Source organism: Dermacentor albipictus, chromosome 3, assembly GCF_038994185.2.
Source record: "Dermacentor albipictus isolate Rhodes 1998 colony chromosome 3, USDA_Dalb.pri_finalv2, whole genome shotgun sequence".
In the NCBI taxonomy this organism is placed as follows: domain Eukaryota; kingdom Metazoa; phylum Arthropoda; class Arachnida; order Ixodida; family Ixodidae; genus Dermacentor; species Dermacentor albipictus.
The window spans coordinates 49,430,486-49,453,800 of NC_091823.1; the positions used below are offsets into that span (position 1 = coordinate 49,430,486).

At 45.6% G+C, this 23,315-nt stretch overlaps 1 long non-coding RNA gene and 1 other non-coding gene across 2 annotated transcripts in view; both read left to right on the top strand.

The window, feature by feature from the left end:
* LOC135898133 (uncharacterized) overlaps nt 1–23,315 on the top strand; it is a 676,755-nt gene that overhangs the window by 562,122 nt on the left and 91,318 nt on the right. The window lies entirely within an intron of this gene.
* On the top strand, nt 22,862–22,934 carry TRNAA-CGC (transfer RNA alanine (anticodon CGC)). Its single transcript has one exon. It is a non-coding gene; the product is annotated as a tRNA-Ala (tRNA).

The following is a 23,315-nucleotide window of genomic DNA, read 5'->3' on the forward strand; positions in this document are numbered from 1 at the left end:
ACGCCTCCTGCTTCGTAAAACACCTCCTAACACGCCACTAAGAAATTTTCTCGTTAAGTCAGCGGCGTGCCACAGCAGCGGGGGAACGTATATATTAATGTGTAAGCTCCTAAAAAACTGCGTTTTTTTTTCATCACGCAATAAACCATTCTTCTAGCTGTTTTACCACGGCTTGTTGCTCTTCCGTAAAGTTGTCGTTCTTACGGTTGATTTATTTTTTGTGCGGTTTACTGCTCCCCTTCTGCATATTTCAGCTTACGTTGGGAAGCGCGGCACCTAATGGATGGTTTGCCTGCGCGATTAGGGTTGCTAAATCTAAGTGGATTTCGTCTTAGTTCTCCTGAAATAGCCAAGCATTGGTCGCACCCACGTATACCAAGGAGCCTGGCATTGCGGGCATTATGAGACAAAAGGAAATAATACGGCATCATTTCCAACATCCCATAAAATGAAAAATAGCGGGGGTTATCGCTACTGCCGAAAGCTATAGTCGAGTGGCTTCACTGTCATGCCAGACCACTGGATATGTGTGGATATATCAGTTTGTTGTTTTCGGCAGGTCCTTATATTGTATAGCTGTCTCAGCGCTACAACAGAAAGAGGGAGAAAGGGAGAAAGTAAGCACTTAGTGCGTTTGGGAGGATGCGCAGGGACACCATAAACGGTGTCGCAAACCGGTGCACTTTAAGTGTTGTACTAATGCACGAATCGCTCTTCGTGCCAGTGACGGGTGTGGCCACGGTCCGAGTATCTATGACTCGGAGAACGGTCTTGAGTCCAGTCGGTTTGAAGTTGCACACACAGAGATAGGCGTTGTATATCGTAATGAGGGCAGCTAAACAATAGGTGCTTGACGGTTTCCTTGCACCCACAGTAGTCGCACACCGGGCTCTCGGCCACGCCCATACGATAGGAGTAGGCGTTCGTGAACGCCACTCCCAGCCGCAAGCGGCACAGCAAGGTTTCGCATCGGGAAAGGCTATATGTATACATGGCACTTGTAGCCGTAGAGTGGGATCTATTTTATGCAATCGGCAATTGAAGGCACTTGAACTCCAGAGATATTGTTACTTTTCGCGTGCAAGTAGGTGAAGTTCCCTGGTAGCGTCGGACCTCGCCAAAGGTGGGACGAGTCTGGGCGTCTTCGTGGGCAGACTGGGCAGTCTTGTCAGCAAGGTTGTTGCCGACGTTGGCATTCCCCCCCCCCCTTACCCCTCCTCCTCCATTATACATTTCTAGAATGCAGTAAATAATAAGTAAACCTCTCTAAGCATTTATTATAGCTTTATACGATCCACTGTATATATACTTTTAGTATGCTCCGCGCACAATTCAGTGGCCATTATAGCATCCATATTTTCCCTATTCCATGGGGTGCATCCGAGAAATATGCGTTTCAGGTCTGAGGAAGCAGACGGCCGTATGTCTTAGTGTGACCAAGGAACCCGTGATGGCCCCAAAACGGCTCTGTTCTTTCACCTTGACTTGATCAGTGACCGCAACTTCTTCGAACTGCCGATCAATCACGACTAAAGCTCCACACTCCAGTCCCTGGGCGACTGCGTGTCTTTGCCGCCTTGCGAGCATTTGCTCGTTTCACCCAAGCGAGCCCGAATCACGTTCAATACAAACGTCTAATAACAGAAGAGCCTCTATTTTCCCTCGTCATTCTTCTCATGTTCATTTTCTCTCTTTCGCTATACGGTTACACATGACAGAGCGAAAGCGTCGTTCTGCCACTAGTCTTTCTGGCCAAGGCGCGTAAGTGTGCCCGTGTGTTGCATCGGTAAGCTGCCCCGGACTTCCCTGGCTGGGGGTTGATGGGTGCTGGGAAGCGAGAAGTCAGCCGAAGTAGGGATCGATGTCCACTTCCGGCTAAGTGGAGATGTCATGCCACACTGACTTTGTTGGCAGCGACACACATGTTAGAATTCACTTGACCGTAGTATCTCGCACTGACAGACTAGAGTCTTGCTGGCTATATGCGTACGGGGTGGCTGAGGAGGGAGGTGAGGTTTCAGCATGGCGTGTGCACCGGACAGTATCAACCCTTAAGGGACAGAGCTGCAGCCAAAGCGTTTGGACCGGTACGTACATGCCGTCTTGACGAAACCTAGCAACTTCTCACTCACTCACTCACTCACTCACTCACTCACTCACTCACTCACTCACTCACTCACTCACTCACTCACTCACTCACTCACTCACTCACTCACTCACTCACTCACTCACACACTCACTCACTCACTCGCTCGCTCCCTCACTCACTCACTCACTCACTCACTCACTCACTCACTCACTCACTCACTCACTCACTCACTCACTCGCTCGCTCGCTCGCTCACTCACTCGCTCACTCACTCACTCACTCACTCACTCACTCACTCACTCACTCACTCACTCACTCACTCACTCACTCACTCACTCACTCACTCACTCACTCACTCACTCACTCACTCACTGAGTATATACGTGCATTCAAACTCAAAATACACCTACACAAAGATATTATGCCGAAGGAACATCGCGATAACTGCGATTCGAAGCAGGAAAGCGTTTTCTTCTCGAGTGAAGGGAAACGAGCAGCAAGAGGCAAGCAGTTCATAATTGCACTATTTCCTGCGTTACGCCGGTTTGTTAAGCCATTATACCCTCCTCCAGTGTAAACCGTAAATAAAAGCATAGTAATATAGAAGACACCAAAGTAAAATGGCAGGGATAAAGAAAACAATATCAGGCAGAGGTGAACAGAGTAATTCGCAAGGGTGCTATTGCTTGCGAAAGTGTCATGGGTAGCCAAGAGGCTTCATGTTCTTCGATTGATATCAAACTTTCTGCTCGTTACATTAGCAGTTACGTGTTGCCATTTGTGTTTTTTTTTCTTTTTTTTTCTACTTTCAGAAGTGGAAAGTATGCGTAAAATCGTGCAGCAATGAAGAGCAATAGATTGCCGTTGTAATCTTGGTGACTGTTTTACTAGAAGCCCGTCTCAGAGAAGACAGCCTGCTGAGAGATTAAATGCCGCTTGGGCTTGATTTATTCTCTCCTCAATGAGTTCTAATTACTGCTACACTGCAAACACAGACAGTGGCGAGGCGCGCTTTTTCTTCTTTTGAGGTTGGCGATCTCTTCCGTTCCCAGATGTCGTCGAAGAACGTAACAAGCAGGAAATCGCTGGAGAACAGAGAAGGGAATGGTGGCGAACCAACGTTTAAATGCTTTAAAACATCTATCAGTGTAGTTTGTTGTTTCTGTTGTCGTCGTCGTTGTCGTCACCGTATGTTGTGTTGTGGTTGTTGTTGTCCATGTTGTTTCCATGAAGGCGCACTATTAAACCGCACTTTACCCACGGACGGGGTGATCTATTGTAGGCGTTCGCCACTAATTGTGTGCGTATGCACGCTTCAGACCACTCATTAGTTATGGCGATCCTAATCAACCTGTGATCTATGTCACGCCATTGTTTCCTTGGTTTCGCCATCCTTTGACGTATATGATCGTCAGAAACTACAGTTTGCTCTGCTAACATCTACGCAACAATAAAAGAAATAAAAAAAAGGAAATGCACGGCAAAGTTGGCTTTTCCATAATATTAAAATATGTGAGAAGTCTACTTCTTTAACGTTCACTTCTTTGGCGGTATCCAGCATGCATAATCGAATGTACTCGTGTATGATAAAACAAGTAGCCTTGCCAGGGTGACGCTCAACGTCGTATTGAAAGTAATCAAACTGCAAGAATGAAAGGAAAGAAGGAAAGAAAAAAAGGAGAAAAGGCCCATCACCGCGAGAAACATGTTGATGAAAAAACAAAAGAGGGTATCAGAAGTAATTTCACCATCAAGACGTCGCTTTCTTATTTTCCATTTTTTCTTTCTTTTTCTCTATGAATATGTTGCCTTACAAAAGCTAAGTAGTTTAATTTCATGGGAAAAGTTAGTATACAGGTACACACTTGTACCTTTAGAAGAAATTTACCTCCCTTTTTTGGACAAATTGCTCAAGTGAATAGGACTACCGTTACATTTTTCCTGCCTCCCTAGCATTTCATTTTTTAATCATGTGTGTATTTGGGGTGCCAGATCACCACTGCGCGCACATACAGAGCGAGCGCACAAAGAAGACAAAGACTGGAGGTGATGGCGTCACGTCCCGTTTTGGACCAACGTTCGCTCTTCCTGCGCTCGCAATGTAATATATGTGCAATTCCAGGCCAACTAGGCCCAACGAACCTACTGCCAGATAAGCCCATCGACTCAGGTGGTGCATGCCTGCGCTCAACGATCGAACATCTAGGCGTGCAGATGGACGTTGGCACCGCTTGACAGGAATTCAAGCCGACAATCATAGAAACGAGACGTATCGAAGGCATGCCATCGGAGCAAACACTCGCACAGTGGCGTGGACAGGGATTTCGGGGATGTGCAGAGCTCGAAGAGTAACCTGATGCACTTTCAAAGCAATGCGCAGGGTAAAAATTAAACATCAGAACACAGTCCGAGATCAGTGCCAGGTTAGCAAATGCATCAGAAGGGGGCGCTATGGCCAGGTGTACAAAGCTGCCAAACATCGTTCTCTATTACCTATGTGCTATTCATTATACGCGGTTATTTCAGTTATCTCAATATATGCGTGTTTCGCTTGCTCTGCGAGGCAGACAAAATAGTGTAACGTTAATTTGAGTGATTGCCTTCGCTCCAGGTGTAATACGTGATGAGGCATGAAAGCAACAGAGAGAAAAAAAAGCACATATACGAACACGCATGCAGTACAGTGTCATTGGGTAGTTTGCAAAGCCTAACTGAGGCTTGATTTCCGCAGCAGTTTAGCTGAATGCACTTGTCCAGATATATGCTTAAAGGCAGCAATTTATTTATTTATTTATTTATTTATTTATTTATTTATTTATTTATTTATTTATTTATTTATTTATTTATTTATTTCAACGTCCCAGAACTACAGCATATTTCTGAGAGAAGCCATAGTGAAAGACTGCAGATAAATTTTGAAGATTTGGGCTTCTTTAATAGAAGACAGAAAAACAGTTTGAGTTATATCACGAGGTTACGCGTTTAAATCCCGGCCATGGCGGCTGCATTTAGATGGGGGCGACATGCAAGAACCCCAGGTGGTCAAATTTATTCCGGAGTCTCCCACGACGGCATGCCTCATGATCACATGGGGGTTTTGGCGGGTAAAACCCCACAATTTTAATATTAGCAGAATATTTTTATAGAATACAAAAAAATAATGGAAGAAAGCTCTTCCGGCGGAGGTGGCTGGGTAATCCCCTAAAATCGAAAAACTAAAGACGGTTGACAAGACACCCTTGAAGTTCCCGAACATATAGATAACCGTGAAGTTATGGATATTGACAGCGTCTGCATGCTCGCGCCTAATTGACACTTTGTCTCTGTAAAGATTCACTACATTGTGCTCTAAAGGAGACAGAGAGTGAACTTAGCAAATTTAGAGAAGTTCTGCAGCACCACAATTGCAACCCCCTCCTCCCCCCCCCCCCCCTAAAGAAGAATAAAATTTTTGACGTCACACTGGCGCTGACGTTCCGACACGAAAGTGGAAAGTGCAAGTGCGGCCGTCATTTTTTTAATCAACACATGTTTTAATAACAGTAATCAACCTTTCATTGCTAAATTAACAAATAATGGGTTCTGAACGAATATTTCATCCGTTCAAGCTTCTTTGGCGTTCCTATTGAGGGGTCCTTCTAACTTGCACTCAAAGCTTATTACACGAGCGTCCTCGCGTTCCTCCTACCGACATCATGCTTAGCAGCAGAACGCCGTGGTTGCAGATCCAACGCGGCCGATGCAATCGAAAGGAACGAGATGTAAAGAAAATACCTTCAATTACCTACAACCAAGGGAACAGCATTACTCATTTGAAGGCACTGGTAGGCGCTATTCCTTGCGTCGAAACTCTCTCCATGGGGCCATAGGTGCCTCATGAGAAGACAGGAGGGGTCGAGTCCACGCAGCCTTTCGTTCGTGCGCGTTCTTTGCGATTGACCGGAATCCTTGTTTAACAACACGTGCATAAAGACTGGCTCGTGTTAGCGCCTACGAACCATTCTAGAGTAAGGGATTTCTTGTGAAAGCGGACCCTCTTTTTTCATCGGATATAAAATTCGCGAAAGAAACTATTCGACCAGAATGCCAGCCCAGTTATGCGACTTGGTACGAGCGCATGGCGCTAAACAGCCGCAAAAAGATAACGTAGGGACAAGAGCCTCAATGCGTGCTCAAATGATGACTGCACAGTGTGCACTAATGAGCAGTACAATGATACGTAGCCCGTATTTGCGCAAAGCTATTACGCTAGATTTGTTCGTAAGAAAAAAGTCGGTTCGATCCTCATGCTGGACATATTAGCGAAGGCAACCAGCCAGCGTGACCAGCCAGCCATTGCTTCTGAAATAAAATTCCGAACAATCGTAATTCTGGAACGTGGCCGGCGATTGGTAAAGATCACTTACGAGTGAAAAGTTTTGTGGATTCGGTTTGCATCACTTCTGTTACATCGTAAGTCGGACGCTGCGCTTGACGCAAGGCAGGCAGACACAAGCTGACAAGCTGGAAGAATGGGCGTTTATTTGCAGTGCACGTCGGAATATAAAGACAGGTTAAGGAAGGAGGGGAAGGGAAACAAAGTAAGAAAACATAAGATAAGCAACCAGATTGGCACGTGTAGCTGTCGACTTCAACTGAGAAATGATAAGAAGAACACTGCAGTTATAACATTTCTCCATCAATAATACTGAAGACGCTGCACAAGTCTGCGCTCTCGCGTTGAGCTTCGGAGTTCTGTGGCAACTGTAGGTTCACCGTTTCTCTCTTCTGCGTCCAGGGGTTGGGGTGATGACTGACGCTGTAGTGGTGACGTTTCACGAGTTTCGGCTTTTGCCTTTGGCCCTGCTCCGGGAGTTTCTTCCGGAGTTCTCGAGATGGACGAGCTTTCACTTTCCCTGTGGCCTTGGGTAGCCGTTGGGTCTTTCCTTGTGTGAACTTGATCAACGTGTCGCCGAACGAGGCCCTCAGGCGTTTCAACTGTCACCATCCTAGCTCCGTCCGCTGACTTTACCGTGCCCGTCTTCCACTTATCACCTTTACCAAAGTTACGGACGTAAACATTTGTGTCTGGTGCAAGGGTCCAGTCATCCGATGTTCCCGATCTTCCTGCAACCAAAGGAGGAAAACATGTGTCGAGGCGGGACCGGATTTGGTAGCCAAGAAGAAGTTCCGAAGGAGATTTGCCCGATGCAAGGGGTGTTCTCCGGTAGTTCAAAAGTAGTCTGCAAAGGCAATCTTCTAATCTGCCCTGGTTCATCTTCTTCAGCCCATCTTTAACAGTTCGGACTGCTTTCTCTGCTAGGCCATTCGACTGTGAATGAAACGGAACCGTGCGCAGGTGGGTTATGTTATTGTTGTTCGCAAAATCAGTAAATTCTTGGCTAGTGAACTGCGTCCCATTATCTGAAACAATGGTGCGAGGAATGCCGAACCTGCTGAAGAAGCTGCGCAGGCAAGTAATAGTCGAAGATGTGGTCGCCTGTTTCATTGGTACGGCCTCAATCCATTTGCTGTGAGCATCTACGAGAACAAGTATCATGTTTCCTTTGATTGGCCCCGCGAAATCTAGATGCACTCTGGACCAGTTTTCCTGGCAGGCCGGCCAGTTAACTGGCGGAGCAGATGCCGGCATTGCTCGATTTTGGATGCAGCTTGTGCACCCCGCTGACAGTTGTTCTATGTCGTGGTCCATTCCTGGTCACCAAAACGCTGACCGAGCGATTGATTTCATCGCCGATGATCCTTGATGTGTCTCGTGCAACATGTGCAACATTCTATGTTGCGCGTTAACTGGAATGACAACTTTACGGCCCCAATACAGCAAACCGTGGGCCAATGACAGTTTTAGTCTGCGGTCGTAAAAGGGAAGTAAGCTTCGTTCTGATGCTTCAGAGCTTGGAGGCCACCCGTCTCTTGTGTACTGCGCGACCTTTGAAAGTACTGCGTCACCTGCCGTCAGCGCCTGCAGTTCCACCGAGACCACTCCCTCCTGAACACATGCGAGTGCCAGAACGTAGTCAGGTGGCTCCCCTTCCGTGGTTGGCTCCAAAGTTTCTTGTGGCAACCTACTAAGCGCGTCCCAGTTCAGGAGCTGCTTGCCTGGCGAAAACTGTAACTTGTAGCGAAATCCTCCCAACTACAGCGCCCAGCGCTGTATGCGAGCAGCAGCCAGAGGCGAAGTGGGCCGATCTGGTCTCACCAGGCCCAAGAGCGGCTGGTGATCTGTGACCAGGATGAATTCTCGGCCTAGAAGGTAATCACGAAACGTCATTACTCCAAATACGAGAACCAGTGCTTCACGTTCAAGTTCCGAATAATTTTTTTCTGCTTTCGACAATGTCCTTGAACGAAATCTGATTGGCTTGTTGACGTTCCCTCTCGTGTGAAAAAGGACTGCGCCGATACCTTTTTGAGATGCATCGCACTCTAGTTTCAGCGGTTGTAAAGGGTCGAAGTGACCCAACACCCCTGCTTCCTGCAAACACCGTTTTGCTTTATCGAACGCCGTTTGTTGCTCTTGTTCTCAGAGCCAATGTCTGTTCTTTTCCAGCAGCCGATACAGTGGAGCGAGCAGAGAGGATATGTTCGGCAAAAATTTTGCGTAGAAAGTGATCATGCCAAGAAAAGAACGAAGCTCAGCTACATTTTTCGGGCTAGGGGCTTCTGTGATAGCTTCGGCATTCTTTTCTATTGGGTGCAACCCTTGCTGATCGATTCGATGGCCGAGATATGTAACGGACACTTGCCGAAATTTGCATTTGTCAAGGCGCAGTTTAACACCACTCTCGCGGAAACGCTGTAGAACGGCTTTTAGCACGTCGTCACTTCCTGCTCTTTCGGACACCAAGACATCGTCCAGATAAGCTTGCGTGTCTGATAAGCCTTGTAGAACTGTTTCCATTCCGTGTTGAAAAATGGCTGGCGCAGAGGCAATGCCGAAAGGTAGTCTGTTGCAGCAGAAAAGACCTTTATGTGTGTTAATCACGCATAACTGGCGCGATTCCTCATCGAGAGGGACTTGGTTATATGCGTCACGTAAATCCAGTGTGCTGAAATGTTTTCCACCGCTTAAGGACGCGAAGATGTCACTGATTACTGGCAACGGGTACTGCTCCAGCTCACATGCCGAATTTAAAGTGATATTGAAGTCGCCACAAATCCTAACGGTGCCGTCCTTCTTAAGGACGGGTACAATGGGTGTAGCCCACTCGGAATGCGGCACTGGTGACAAGACGCCTAATGCCACGAGCCTATCAAGCTCTTCAGATACCTTGTCGCGTAGAGCGAAAGGAATAGATCGGGCCTTACAGAATTTGAGCGTGGCTCCCTCCTTCAGCTGTAGGTGTGCCGCGGGTCCTTTGATGAGGCCCAGATCCGAGCTGAAAACATCTAGAAACTCGGCAAACACGTCAGCAGTGACATGCGTGGTGGTAGACGGCTGTGCGGTCAGCTGCTTGGCTGAGAGGCTGAGGACAGGGGAGCCTGCGTCACTCTGGAGAGAAATTAGGTCTCGACCACGTAAGCTTGGACCGGGGCAATCTAGCACCACCAATGTGCATTACACAGTTGTATTGTCGTACGACACCGGCAACAGGAGCTCTCCAAAAACTGGCAATTTTCCGAGTTAGCATGATAACTTCGTGCGTGAAGGCCGTAGCGAAGGCCAAGTGTTCTTCTCCTGCTCAAATAGCTGTCGGGACACGACGCGCCGGGGAACCCGTATCGATAAGCATTGATACGTCCACACCTCCTCATGTGAAGGTGCATCGCATTGGGGGCTTCACATTTACCTCCCGCGTCGATTTTAGCGTCCAAATGTGCATGCTATCCTCTACGTCTTCATCTGTCTCCCCTTACGTGGCTATCTGCAATAATTTTATTCAATAAACAAAGTTATCGTGTGTGTGAGCTTGTTTCGTCCAAGAAATATTTTTTTTTCTCCTTTTCATCCACTTAGCCTGTCGCTGCGACGAAAACGTGAAGCTAGACAGAAGCAAATAGGATACGCCAAAGCCCATCAACAAGCAGCTAAAGAATTGAAAAGCGTTTCATGTAATCCACACCAGATATTTGACTTTCCAGCTACTGTACTGTAAGTAATAAAGACGGTCACTGTAATTTAGTCTGACAGCTGCAATTTCTCAGTCAGCATAAAATTTGCCTTACCAGTGACACGTTCCATACGTACCTCCTTTCGAAACCTGTATAGCGCCGACACGTTTATAGGCCCACAGGTGCATTCGACTTTTCAATCTACGCGTTCTCTAAATTAAATCAGTGCGAAAGAAACTGTCGTGGCATAGTTACGACATCAAACTAGGGAACCAACAGAATCTGCCCGATGCTATTACACGAGGCACAGTTCGCCTTGCACAACATGCGATCTTCCTTTTCCCGTCTGCCATGAATTAATGAAATGGTTCCTCTGCTAGAAGTCGTTTCGTATAATGCCTGCTACCCTTAACAGTGTTTCCATCTGCATATGGTCCCTCTGGGTTGCCGCAACAGACGATCGGTTGGGCAACCGTCGCCTATTAGCCCCAAGGCGACACTACCGCCGTGGTGAACCAATTATCCGCCGTTAACGCCTGCCGCGCTGATCAGCCAGCAGGTTCCGAGTCAGCCGATGAGCGTGAGAAGACGAGCAGGCTCACCATTTGCTATCGCAACACGAAACAATCTGATACAGAGAGCAAAGCAGCGAATCGAAAAAAGAAGAAACTGCAGGCACGCCGGGAGTATTGCTTTGCGTTAATCGCTTGGCATGTGTGACGTAATGAGCGCCATTCTGTGCACGTGGGCTGCTCCTTGCCCTTTTTTCTGCCTTTGCAGGGTACAATGTTCTTTGCCTTTTTGATACTATAGCGCGGATTGCATCATATCGGGTAAAAAGAAAAAAAAGAAGAGGTAGCAAACGACTTTCTCGTAATGTTCTTTTAAATGCACATTTTAAGCTCCTACGCCCATTTTCAGCATCAGTATAGCAAATAAAAAACATCGCCTTGAGTAATCTTCTAAATAACGTGTCAGAGCATTTAAGAAATATTGAAACATTGGTTTAATACCTCTTAAGGTTGAATACGAACGCGTAGTGTCAAGTGCCATGAGGTAAGCATGTTGAAAGAATAACATTCACGCTTCTTCATTATATTCATGATTTCTTCATGATCTCTTGATGTATTCAATATCACATTATCTGCTACAGGCTATACAAAACAATTATGTTGTATTACAAACTAAAGGGGTTTTTAATTAGTGTTCTAATTAGTGATCTGCCTGCTCTATTTCTTTCTTTACTGGCTTAAACCTACGAAAATTCAATGTTCAACTACACATAGAAAGCGCTTTTTCTTTCTTTCTTTTTTTCAATATTCTCATGCAATTGTATTTGGGGAAGAACACTATTCACAGAGCCGCTGTACAACATTTTTCCTTATTACGTTCCTTCCACTTCCAACGTATTAACAAGTGAATATAAAACCCAGACAAGAAAAATACTTCATTAGCGAACGCACTTGGCCTTACATGAACACTGTGTTCGTTTATGTTTTACGCGTTCTTGTGCCGTTTCTTTAGAGCGCGTACAAGTGCAAGTTGTGGAGCTCGTATCTTTCTCACTGGTTACACGCTTAGGTCTTGCCAATACATAAATGATAGATATTGATTTTTAACTGTTTGGTTGTAATGTAAACTACTATCAGCCAGGAAACCCGCTTTGCAAGCGATAGCAAGCGCACGAAAACATCGACGCGATTTCGAAAGTGTCGACGTGAATTATAATGGCAAGCACCTTTAAAGCTGGCTTTTCCACGGTATGACCCCGTCTAGGGTGAAGCCAGCTTTTGAAAGCAGCGTCATCTAAGTTGCACAGAGTCTAATAGATATGCCTATTTACATATCTTAATATTGCTCACGCCTCCATGCCTCTCTTGATAGCGTCTTCAGACCTCTTTTTCTATTCCCTTCATGCTTGAGAACAGTATCAGGCTAGAGTAGTTTTACCACAAGCCACCCTCCATACCTATCCTCCAACAAATTTTATATATCCCTCTACTTGTGCGTGTATGTGCATTTTCCAGGAGAAAAAAAAAAAAGCATAGTTATTGTAGAACAACACTAAAATAAGGGCCTTCAGTGACACTTCGAACCGCGAAATCTGAGCCAATTATGTCATCTATGTCGTCTATGTTAACTGTGTCATCTATGACGACAGCGGCGACAACAGCCACGATGGCGCGGTGATGGCGGCATTGTGTCTCACACTTTGGCGACTCTGAGTCGGATGATGAATACCGTGAATTTTTTTGTTCTTTGGGCTAATTCTTCTTCCAAGGAAACATGACATTTATGCCTGCAGCAGACTGTGCGAAATATAGATGATGTACCCTGAGGGCTACCGTTGCAAAAAAAAAGTAATAATAATAATAATAAACTAAAATTAATAACACACTAGCTTGGAGTGAACGTGAGTTGTGTAGGCTCTGAGTGGAGTTCATTGGATTGTACCATGAGGACATCTGATATCTTAAAATGTGCAAAAATAATAAAAGAGCTCAATCAGCTCGAAATGCACACCGTATACTATCATCTACTTCATTAAAAAAATCATATCAGGCAAAATATTTATTTATCACACGCACCTGCCAACGATCCTGTTCTCTTAGATTGGCACGTTCTACATTGCGAAATCGCGAACTACGGGACCAATTTAAATATCCGCATGACAATGTTTACTTATTTGGGACTTTACTTCTACTTTTGACTCTTTCGGATCTTGAAAGCAGAGTGCCTATAGCTGTGAGCAATTTTTTGGGGCCTAGCCATGCGGCCCAAGCAAACATGCGCAAGCGTGTGCATATTCACCCTCTTTTGTTGCCTGTTTTCTGTTATCGGTTTACTTAGCTATCTCTTTGTTATGCTCTGGGTTAATGTTTGTATCCAGTGTCGTGTCTCTCAAAAGTTTTGAAAAGTAGTGGCTGAGCCCATGTTCCACCATCTTTACAAGAATATACGACACCTATTACCGCTCAAGTATGGCTTCTGGACGCCGAACCACATGAACCTATAAATTAAGTAAGTCACCATTTGAGGACTACGTCGGGAAGAAGACAGTGAATAGAAAGAGAGGTCGGCCCATAGGATCGTGGCAGGCATCACTGAATAAGCGATTAAAACCAATAAGAAAGAAATAGGTCAAAATAAGACAAATCAGATAAATATACCAACAGGTGTAGTGACTACACATGAGAATGGGATACATCTGTTACACAAATAGGAATAATATTCAGAGAAAAACGAAGGCGGTAAGCATGCCTGTACCGCCTTTCGAATGCCTGGCGTTGTGCGTTGTGGAGCCGCACAACGAAGCGCCAGAGCTGACCTTGTCGCCATAGATCTTGCTTCGCAGCGATGTTGCAGGCCGACAGGACCGAGTGCATCCTGCGACAGCTTGCCGAGCGTGCATTTACAAGGAGCTTCGTGCTTAGCGCGTGCTTCTAGATCTCCGCCTCTGTTTTCTAGCTTACGGGCTGGCGAAGAAAAAATTGGAATGAAACATGAGCTGCAGGGACCTCCGGGGTCCCGTCGCCAGGCGTCGCCTGTGTTTGTTTACATGCGAGAAGAATACGGCACTTCAGCTCGCACGTGGTTGTGTCTTCGCGCGCTCAGCTTGCCTCGTTTGTTCTCGATGTGCTTTGTATGTGCGCCAGCACGTCAGTTTGCCGTGATGACGCCAGCTGGAAGAATAGCATGCACAGCTTTGTGAAAGGGGAGAACAGCTTCGCAACTGCTCATGCTGTACGTACTCTGAATGCAACTTGAAAGCTATCAGCTCATGAATCTTTCGTTTCTTCGAGCGCATCATTCGCTTTGCCGGCAACTATAACGCCATGTAGACCATCACCGCATACAAAAGGGGCAGTCTCATTGAAGCAAAGTTAAACGGAATGGGTCTTCAAGCAAACAATTTTAACAAGCTATGTGGTCGTCTTATGTATGCCTTATGTCTTCTCCTGTACCATACGGACTCAAATACTCTCTTTTCAAGATCATCCGAGGTTCAACGCTTCTGCGCTGTGTGTGATATTAGCGTTAAGCACTCGCTGGCAGCAGAACGCGAATAAATTACGTTATTTGAAAATTTAGACGCGTCTGCGTTTGGCAACACACGTAAAACGCACTTCAAAAAGCGACAAGCGCAAAAAACGCATTCCAACCTTGTGCGCGGTTTGCCTTCGTCTATAGCGTTACCGCATCAACGTTACGCGATAGCTGCACTGATATCTGGACGAAGTCAGTGGTATGTCGAAATAGGTTAAACATGCGCTTTTGCAGGGCCGCCATAACTCGTGTTCATGGAGGCGCAACTATTTCACAGTATTCGGTACAGCATGCTGAGAGCATTGCACCATCCTGATGAGAACGCGGAGACTATTTCTCGCTCACTGGTTCGCATGCAAACGCAAACATTCAATTTACGCGCACCGGGCCATGAAATTGTACGGAATACAATAGCAGATTTCTCACGGACGTTCAGGGGGAAACACAGGCAGTTCGCAAGAAGGCGCTATATTTCGGTAATCCTGCCTTAGTGATGCGAACATTCGAAACTCAAAACACATTTTAAAAAAGGAGATGGAAAAATTTGTGGGCTGTGGGCAAAATTTGCCAACAGCAAGGTATGGAACGAAAGAAAAGGAAAAGAAGTAAGACGGGTTCTCGAAACTTCATTGATCCGACGACACTGACAACAAAGGCATAGGCTATTACCGAGCCAGAAGTCCCATCCCGATAGGTCTGAAATTAATTATCTTTGATATCCGAGACGATAGGGTTTCTAGAGCGAGCTTACTTGTCTGGTCGCGAGAAAATAAAAAAAACGTAAGAAAAGGAAGGGGGCGATAAGACGTAAGTGCATTTATTAAGAACCCAAGAAGCACTTAGATCATGTGCATACTGTCTGAACGAAGGCAGGCTCCATGTAGCGAGTGAAAGTAATTATTTACCCAGTTGGAAAAGGTTTTCCGGGTCGTCTTTCAACGCTGACCACAAGTCCACTCAGTCAAAGAACCAAATGCGGTGTGCATTAGAGGCATGAGCAAACTGTAGCACGAGCTTAGATGCTCGATGAGAATAAAGAAACGATAAGACTGACTCGTGTAGCGAGATACGTCTGTCTACTTATTCTGATGCATCAGTGTGCAATCTCTGTGAAACACTGCACTTAAGACCGCCATTGCGGAAGATATCGGAGAGACCCCCTGTGACAGTGGAAGAAATAGGCTTACATCTCCGGCATACTTAATGAACTTGCTTCGCAAATCAATTCACCTCACGACAGCGACAAGATGGCAACGTCGACGGCGCTACACCGACAGCAATGGCGACGGTTGCGCTGTGTCAACGACACAGGCTACCACACCGCGACGGAGACGCAGCGACGAACCGAAGGTCGATGATGACGGTGGTCCCAAAGACGAAGGTATGAGGATCAGCACAATGGCGATGTCGGCGATGTTGACGACTATCTCTGACTACGACAATTCGTTGACTGATACTCAGTACATCAAAACGTCTTCCTTGCAAGAACAACAATGAGAATTGCTGCTCTGAAAGCCGTGCTGCGAAAGACCACGTTTAACTTTCTCATTTTCAGTTTATTCGCCAACTCTGATCTCCGTATCCCTTCTTACTTACCTGTCCGAAGGAGAATGAAGCAAGTTTTGATGCTTGTGAACATAATTTAATGTGTTTACCTTGAGCGGTACAATAAGTATGGCTATGCAAAATATCCCCGTTCCTAAAATTTTGAAAATGTTGCCTTCAGCAACTTGTCCCTCTGTATGTCATAAGGTATCACCCATAACCTGCCCATGAGAACGACTCAGTGGACGCACTGAGCGTGATGTTGCGTTCATATTCGTTGCATAAGCTAGTTCTGCTTTGCGTTGTAAAAGGAAGGCACATAATTTCCCTCGTGGCAACTGCGACCAACGTTCTGCTCGACTGCTACATTTGGTGTTTGCACTGTTTGGCGAACTCGTTTGTCTGAAGCCTCTTCTGCGTCATGAATGTCTCCGAGATGCTCGCTCAGTTGGCGTTGGGTAGTAGGCACCACATATGAGCACAAGCCTCTCCTTAAATACAGTTATTAAAAAAAAAGCAGTTTGCACTGTTAGTGCGATTTTCCCTGAAGAATCTTCTATTTCATGTGCCTAATCACTCACAAACAAAAAAGCGGAAAAAGACAAAAAAAAAGAATGTGCACTAAAATCTCGAATGCAACAGTGCTCATTCGGCAAATGCGCGCTAGATGGCGCCATACAACCACCCCACAGCAAGCACAAAGGCTTCACAAATGCAAGTTGTGTCTGCGTGTTGTGAGCCCAAGTTCATCAACGTGAAACTTAAACGTCGATTTATTTACCTCAGCTGCGCCGTGTGCAAGAGAGAGGTCAATGCACTGTCGCGACTTTTTCAGTCGTAATTTTATGCTGAGAGCCTTTAGTCTTTTACACTTCGATAATCGTGCACCATGGTCTAATAATCGTGCGCCCGTCAAGGATTAAGGTTATGATATTATTGGATATTATGATATTATTAGATATTATGATAGCATCTTAGCCACTGGAAAGCACAAGAGCGTAAGGAGCGCTGGCTACTCTGCACGTCTGTTTGTCTGTGTGTGCGTGTGTGCTTCTGTATGTGTTCGCGTCTGCTTTCGTGCATGTGTGTGTTTGCGTGTGTGTGCGTGTGTGTGTGTTATATGTCAAGCGGCAACCTTGCATCGCCGATTCTCTGCTCGCCTCACTACTTCACTGACTGCTTCTTCAGTCAGCTATACGTATGCGGCGACTGGTTCGCGCGCGGAAGCCTTCGGCGTATCGTTACTCATTTCCTTCTTCGAACTGTTTCTTCACCACCTTCATGCTGTCAATGGGGCATCGCCGCAGTTGTTGGCGACAGCAGTGGTGACACAGCCTGTTCTAAGCAGACAGACGTCTCACGACGCTCTGCTATCGTCTCATCTTCGAAGGGTCGCAGTTCATTAATGTTCGTGATGGAGTGGCTGGGCTTTCCATCATGAAAACGTGCAAGCTTTCACAAAGCAGTGTCCTGAACTTCTTTCGTCGTGAGCTTTCGTCATAAGCGTAACGATTTCTACGTCCTGCGAGGTCAAATGAATGGACCATAAATGTGACCTCGTGTCTTGTGAAAGCCGACCAAGACATCTCGCGAGAGAGAGGCATTGCAAAAGAGAGCAGCCCTTGTCACTGTCCCCCACTTCATCTTTTCTATAGCCAGCGCAATTCAGTCGTCGTTATCGATTGTCCCTTGTACCGCTACTGAATAAGCCGAGTTTCGCGACGGTTATCTTGAAGTGCGTGTAGGTAATTACAAATCGCTGAAAATTTCGCTACCTCTGGAGAACCGTCGTTTTCAGCATTCTTTGTCGCTTGTGGCACAGATTCGTTATAGCGCTCGCAATAATAACCCCCTTTGTCATTTCTTGAATAAATGTCTCCTCTCTCTTTGAGTCTTCTATATTAACGTAAACCGTTACCATCATTTAAGGCCACAAAAGCCACGTATAGTACCTGACGATGAAATACATTGAGTACCTCTTCTCTAATTAAGACGGACCTGTGTTTCGTAAAGACAGCTCCATATCGAGCTAGGCTATAACTTCATAACATTGTTATCAGTTATTCTTTTTTATCGCAGTAATATACAATTGCTCGACAGTTATGCAACTGTCGTGTCATGTTACGAACTGATAACACAGACAATACAAGTCGAGCCATGGTCAATAAGTTCTATAGACCGCCATGTCAATTCATACTGTAGGACGGCTTTCACGCTATCATTTAGAGGACCATATATGGCTTGAGAGAAGCTGTGCAGTTCAGAAGGAAAAAAAATCTTTACTGAACTGTTTCTGATGACCTCTTTGTCGAGCTTCCTAATGGAGAATTCGATAATTATAGACTTCGTAGCGGTGCGTCAGTTAATCATTAGTGATCGTACTGTTTCGTAATTTTAACAGTTGGCATTCCTCTTAAAAAAAGTTAATTCTTTAGGAATGAGTAGAAATACTGCACAAGAACTTAGACTTCTTGCGAAATAATGGAACATATGAGACATAATTATATCCTCGAATTTCTTGTATAACACAACTTCGTAACTAGGTGTCAGCAGTGATTGGGAAACTGTTTTTCAACCTGCACATAGCTTGCGAAATCCATTAACCATGGCAAGCAAATATATGCTTTATATTTATGAATTTCTCCGAAGTCCTTGAGAAGGTCGCGCACAAAATATTACTCTTCAAGTTAGACAAGGTAGTTAACAATAAAATGTTAATGGGCTGGCTTTCGTCATACCTAACTGAACGAGAAAAATTCGTTTCTTTTCGGGATTGTTGTTCAAAACATGGGAAGGTTGATTGGGGTGTGCCTCAGGGCTCGGTATTTGGTCCTTTATTTCGTTTTTTTTTTTTTATTAATGATATCGTGACACAAATTCCTGTTAAGGTTAAGTTTTATGCAGATGATTGTATTTTATGCTCTGAAGTTGATAGTGCATCCGATCAGTTGCTGTTGAATCAGGCATTTCATAAGGTAGCCTCCTGGTGCGAAGAATGGCAAACTGTTATTACCTTTGATAGAACTGTTTTCATGACGATTACTGGTAAAAATATTCTTTTGCATTTTAGTTACAAAATTAAAGGTAAATTTCTTTCTGAAGTAGCTAATTATAAGTACCTGGGGCATTATATATCGAATGATCGGCGCTGGAACAAGCACATAACACATATAACAACAGATGCAAACAATAAACTTATTTGTCTTCGGCATGCTCTCAAGCTTTCAACTCATTCTGTCCCCTTTTAGCGTACAAACCAATTGTTTTACCAACCATAGCTTACGCCGCGATCATATGGGACCCTCCTACTCAATTTAATATTAACAAACTAGAAGAAGTGCAAAGACGTGCGGCGCGTTTTATATACAACGCTTTTTCAAGGGCTTCAATTACGGACATTTTAAGCAGAGCTCATCTTGCGCCCTTGTCTTTAAGATACTGTTGTTCAAGGCTTAAGTTCTTATTTCAGTTGATTAATGGCCATTATAAAATTAACATAACTGATCTTTCTTTCTTTTTTCTTCTGGCTACCCCATAAGGCTAATGCAACTGTTTCAGCATCCTCGTTGTCGTGGTCTTCCTCACAGTTAGAACATGAACTTACTAATTGAATTGTGTTGAAGTGAACTGTATCTACTTGTATCCTATTGTCACTAGTTTCTTCTTACCAAAGGTGTTAAGTACTCCCAAACAGACCCCGCATAACCTAAGCCATTGATGCTTTTATTGTATCGATATTTCTTGTGCCCTTCATAGCTTGTATGGATTGTATCTATCGTATAACCTGTATCCAATATATGTTCATGCATGCACCATTTTTTTTTCTGTTTAATAATATCATTATGTACCCCACTGCTAAAATCACCGATAGGTGATGCAGTATGTTGAAAGAAGAATCATTAATGTTTGCTGAAGAAGACGGTTTCAGCCACCGATTTCTCGGTGGATGTAATAAACGAGAAGAAAGGGGGTTAAATTATTTTCGTTCACACCGGCGAAGAATCTCATGCAATGGCTCTCAGCTCCATATATATTATATTTGGTCGAAGATCATAACTAGCTGGCTCGTTAGGCAGAACACAACATAACATCAGCGACTTCACCGAAGGGCTGTTGACAAAAAAAAAAAACAATTAAATTTTACCTGGCCACAAACATCCGCCATTAAATCAACCTCTATATAGGCATACCGCGTGGAGCATGGGGTACACATTTATGGGAAAGCTAAATCGCAAGCATGTTTCATGTCGTTTGTTTTAGGAAACATAGACGTATGTGATGTAAGGCGGGAATAGATAGAACTAACTGGAACGGTAATGATACTAGTTTCCTGAAAGATAAGCCGTAAACATTGGCAGCAGCAGACGAGGGGCGAGCGCCTTATCGACAGCCGGTGACGAGGAAAGGACCCAGTCGAAGTCACAAGTTCCTCTCCCCCGCCCCCGGCAAGTTGCGACACCGAAAAGCGTCCACCACGTCCCCTCTACTAACTGCAGCGCACCTCGGATAAAGACTGGACACCGCTGTTGCTAATCGCTCGGTCTGCGACTTTTCTCTCAGCCGTGGCAAAGCGGGGAAGGCGGTTGTTGCAGCTCGGGGACGGCGCTCTCGTATACCAGACGCGCTAGACCATTACGGCGCTAAGTGAGCCGTATAAGCTGACAACGGGGTGAATAATGTGTTCGTGGCCCGCTCACCAACCCACTGAAAACAGCCCACACGCGAGGATCGGGGTGCGCTTTCCTGGTCTTGTTTTGCTTTTGTTTCTTTCTCTCTCTTTTTTTTTTCGCTAGGTGCATCCTCGCACTTTTAACGGTCTGCTCATTGCTTCTGGCCGTGTAATCAGGCCGTGTGGGCAATGATAAGACCTTCACGGCGCATCGGTCTGGTGTCACTGCGCCTATCGGCTGGCACACATGCGTTTCGATCTCCTATTCGTTAATGTGTCTCTTCTTTTTCGGCGAGCGCAGAGAGTGGGGGGTAAAGATAGGCATTATATTGGCGCATTGTGGACGACGAACGCGTTTACGTCTGCCCTGTATCAGGACTTCCAACAATCGATGCACAAATATCGTCGAACGAATAAGTTGGTTCAGGGCCGCTGTACTCGATGTAGTCAACGTAAAAATGGAAAAGTGAGGAAAGGCAGAACTGGCGATCAGATTAATATTAAATTCACGTGGTTCGCACGTCTTGAGCAAGACGTGCGAAAACAAACAATGCGGTACAAGAGAAGACGGGAACAGCACTTCCATTCTGTCGTATTGTTCTTCGAGCTGCTTTCTCGGGAATTGGATACTAACTCTCACAGCGAACGACTCTTGTGGCCCAAAATTCCACGCACGTGATGCTGAGCTATTATGTGGTTTGTAGTGTCTCCGGGGTAATTTTATGCGAAGCATATTACGAGAGCTCAACCCAGCTCCTCAGGCGCGGCGTTGTCGCCTTGAATACCACGTGACACCGTGACGTCACGACAGAGGAAAAGTGGCTTTGGCTCAACTCTTGCAAGATGGGCTGGGTGGGAATCGAACCAGGGTCTCCGGAGTGTGAGACGGAGACGCTACCACTGAGCCACGAGTACGATGCTTCAAAGCGGTACAAAAGCGCGTCTAGTGAATGAGGTGTTGCCTTAGAAACGAGCTGTTTCTAAGGCTCAGGCGTGCGTCGCTTGCTCAGGCGCACATTTCGTTGCCGCGCCGAACGCTGCGTTGCTCGACGCTCACCGCGTCCAATGCGGGGCGTCCAAGGCGAAGCAGAGTAACACATGAGTTGTTTCTTCGTCTAGCCGAACCAAATATAGCCAAGCAACAGCAGTTCACCAGGCTAAACAGTGGTTCAACAACTAAAATAAAGGCTAGTATGCTTCGCATCCTGGGCTTAACCTTACCTAAGCCACAGCCATTTTTGTCAGAAAATGTGAAAGTGGAAACAAATTACTCCGTGTGACGTGTCCTCTATGAGTCTACATCATAACGTGGACTCCTAGAGGAAACGTCATACGGAGTAATCCATTTCTGCTATCATATTTTCTGATAAATAGATAAGATTCGATGCTGTGTCATGCGCATTAATCTGTGAAGCATGTGCTATGTGACTGCACTGAGTACGTAGAATGACGACGAAACTTGATTAACATCGGAGTGCGCTTTACGAATTTTGGAACATCAATCGAGCACGACACATTACTACAGTGTGTGTGGCGACAGTCACGTACGCAGGGCTCAAGTGACTTTGAAAAAAAAAAAAAACATCACCGTTCGTGAGGATGGTCGAACAGCAAATCTGTGTTAGTTACACCGAGTGTTACACCATGCAAGCCACACTTCGCAAACAGTTTATGTTGTAAATATTTTGTTTCACCCTTCTTACACCTCATTTCCACTTTTGCGTGCTTCGCGTGATGAGCATGCTTTAAGGGTGCTTTCTTTTATTTTTTTGCGCGTGAGGTTTGTGTCTGTGTTTTGCCTTGCTTTCTTTTTTTTCTTCGTGTGCAAGTTACTCCGCCCCGTGGTCTTCCTATAGTAGTAGCTGGGATGGAATGAGCGGAATCAGTAATCTAAAGCTCTGTGTATTGGGCGTAAGGCCCACCACTCGAAATGCGGGCGCTGCAATCGTTTTGACGATTGGTTGGATTGGTTTCGCGATTGACGTCTTTGTGTTTCTTAATGAGGTTACACGCACGTTCGGCTGCGACGGAGAGAACGACGCCATTGATGGTATGCCCGCAGTCCGCCGTTGTCGCTTGGGCTCGATGTCTCGAGTTTGCTCGGTGGCGTGGTTAGGAGCATCTGCCAGGCATTGCCGCTGGCGATTTTTCAAAATTGAATTGCTTCAAAATTACATCTGTCCGTCACGTAATACAGCGGGTGGCTCATACCCCCTTAAGCAATGTCTCGTATCCCCTTAAGCAATGGCTCATCAATGCGGCAACATTGATGCCTTCAGGTAGCATATGTGGGTTTATTGACCAGTTGCCTTCACCCTAAATGATCACGTTCCCGTGACGCCTGCGGCAAAAAGGGCGTTCCACGTCCGGCGCCAAGGTCTGTGAGTGGTGGCGCTGGCTAGCACTCCCAGGGTTCTACTAGGACACATAAATACCCAAGAAAGTGGATGGGAAAACAGCGCCGCAGTAGCTCAATTGGTAGAGCATCGCACGCGCAATGCGAAGGTTGTGGGTTCGGTTCCCACCTGCGGCAAGTTGTTTTTTCATCCACCCTATTTCCATTAATTTATCGTTTCTTTATTTCATTTATTAAGCCCAAGTAATTTCCCCTATGTTGTCCTTGGTGTCAGTGATTGTTGGCTTCTTATGATATATATATATTGACACGTGTATTTATATTTATCGGGCGACCAGGTTTCACCGCCTAACAAATCTTATCGCGCAGCGCGGGACGCGCTTGCATGTATCCGAAGTTTCTGGAAAGTTATCGATGCTTCTATCCGCGTGTCTGTTGTCGCCGAACCTTGTGTTATCAGATTTCATCGCGTGACATGAATGGTGTAGAACTTTGTGGAAGACACGCGGGTCCCATCAGGTAATCTGGAACATTCGACGACTGATCTATAAAAGCCGA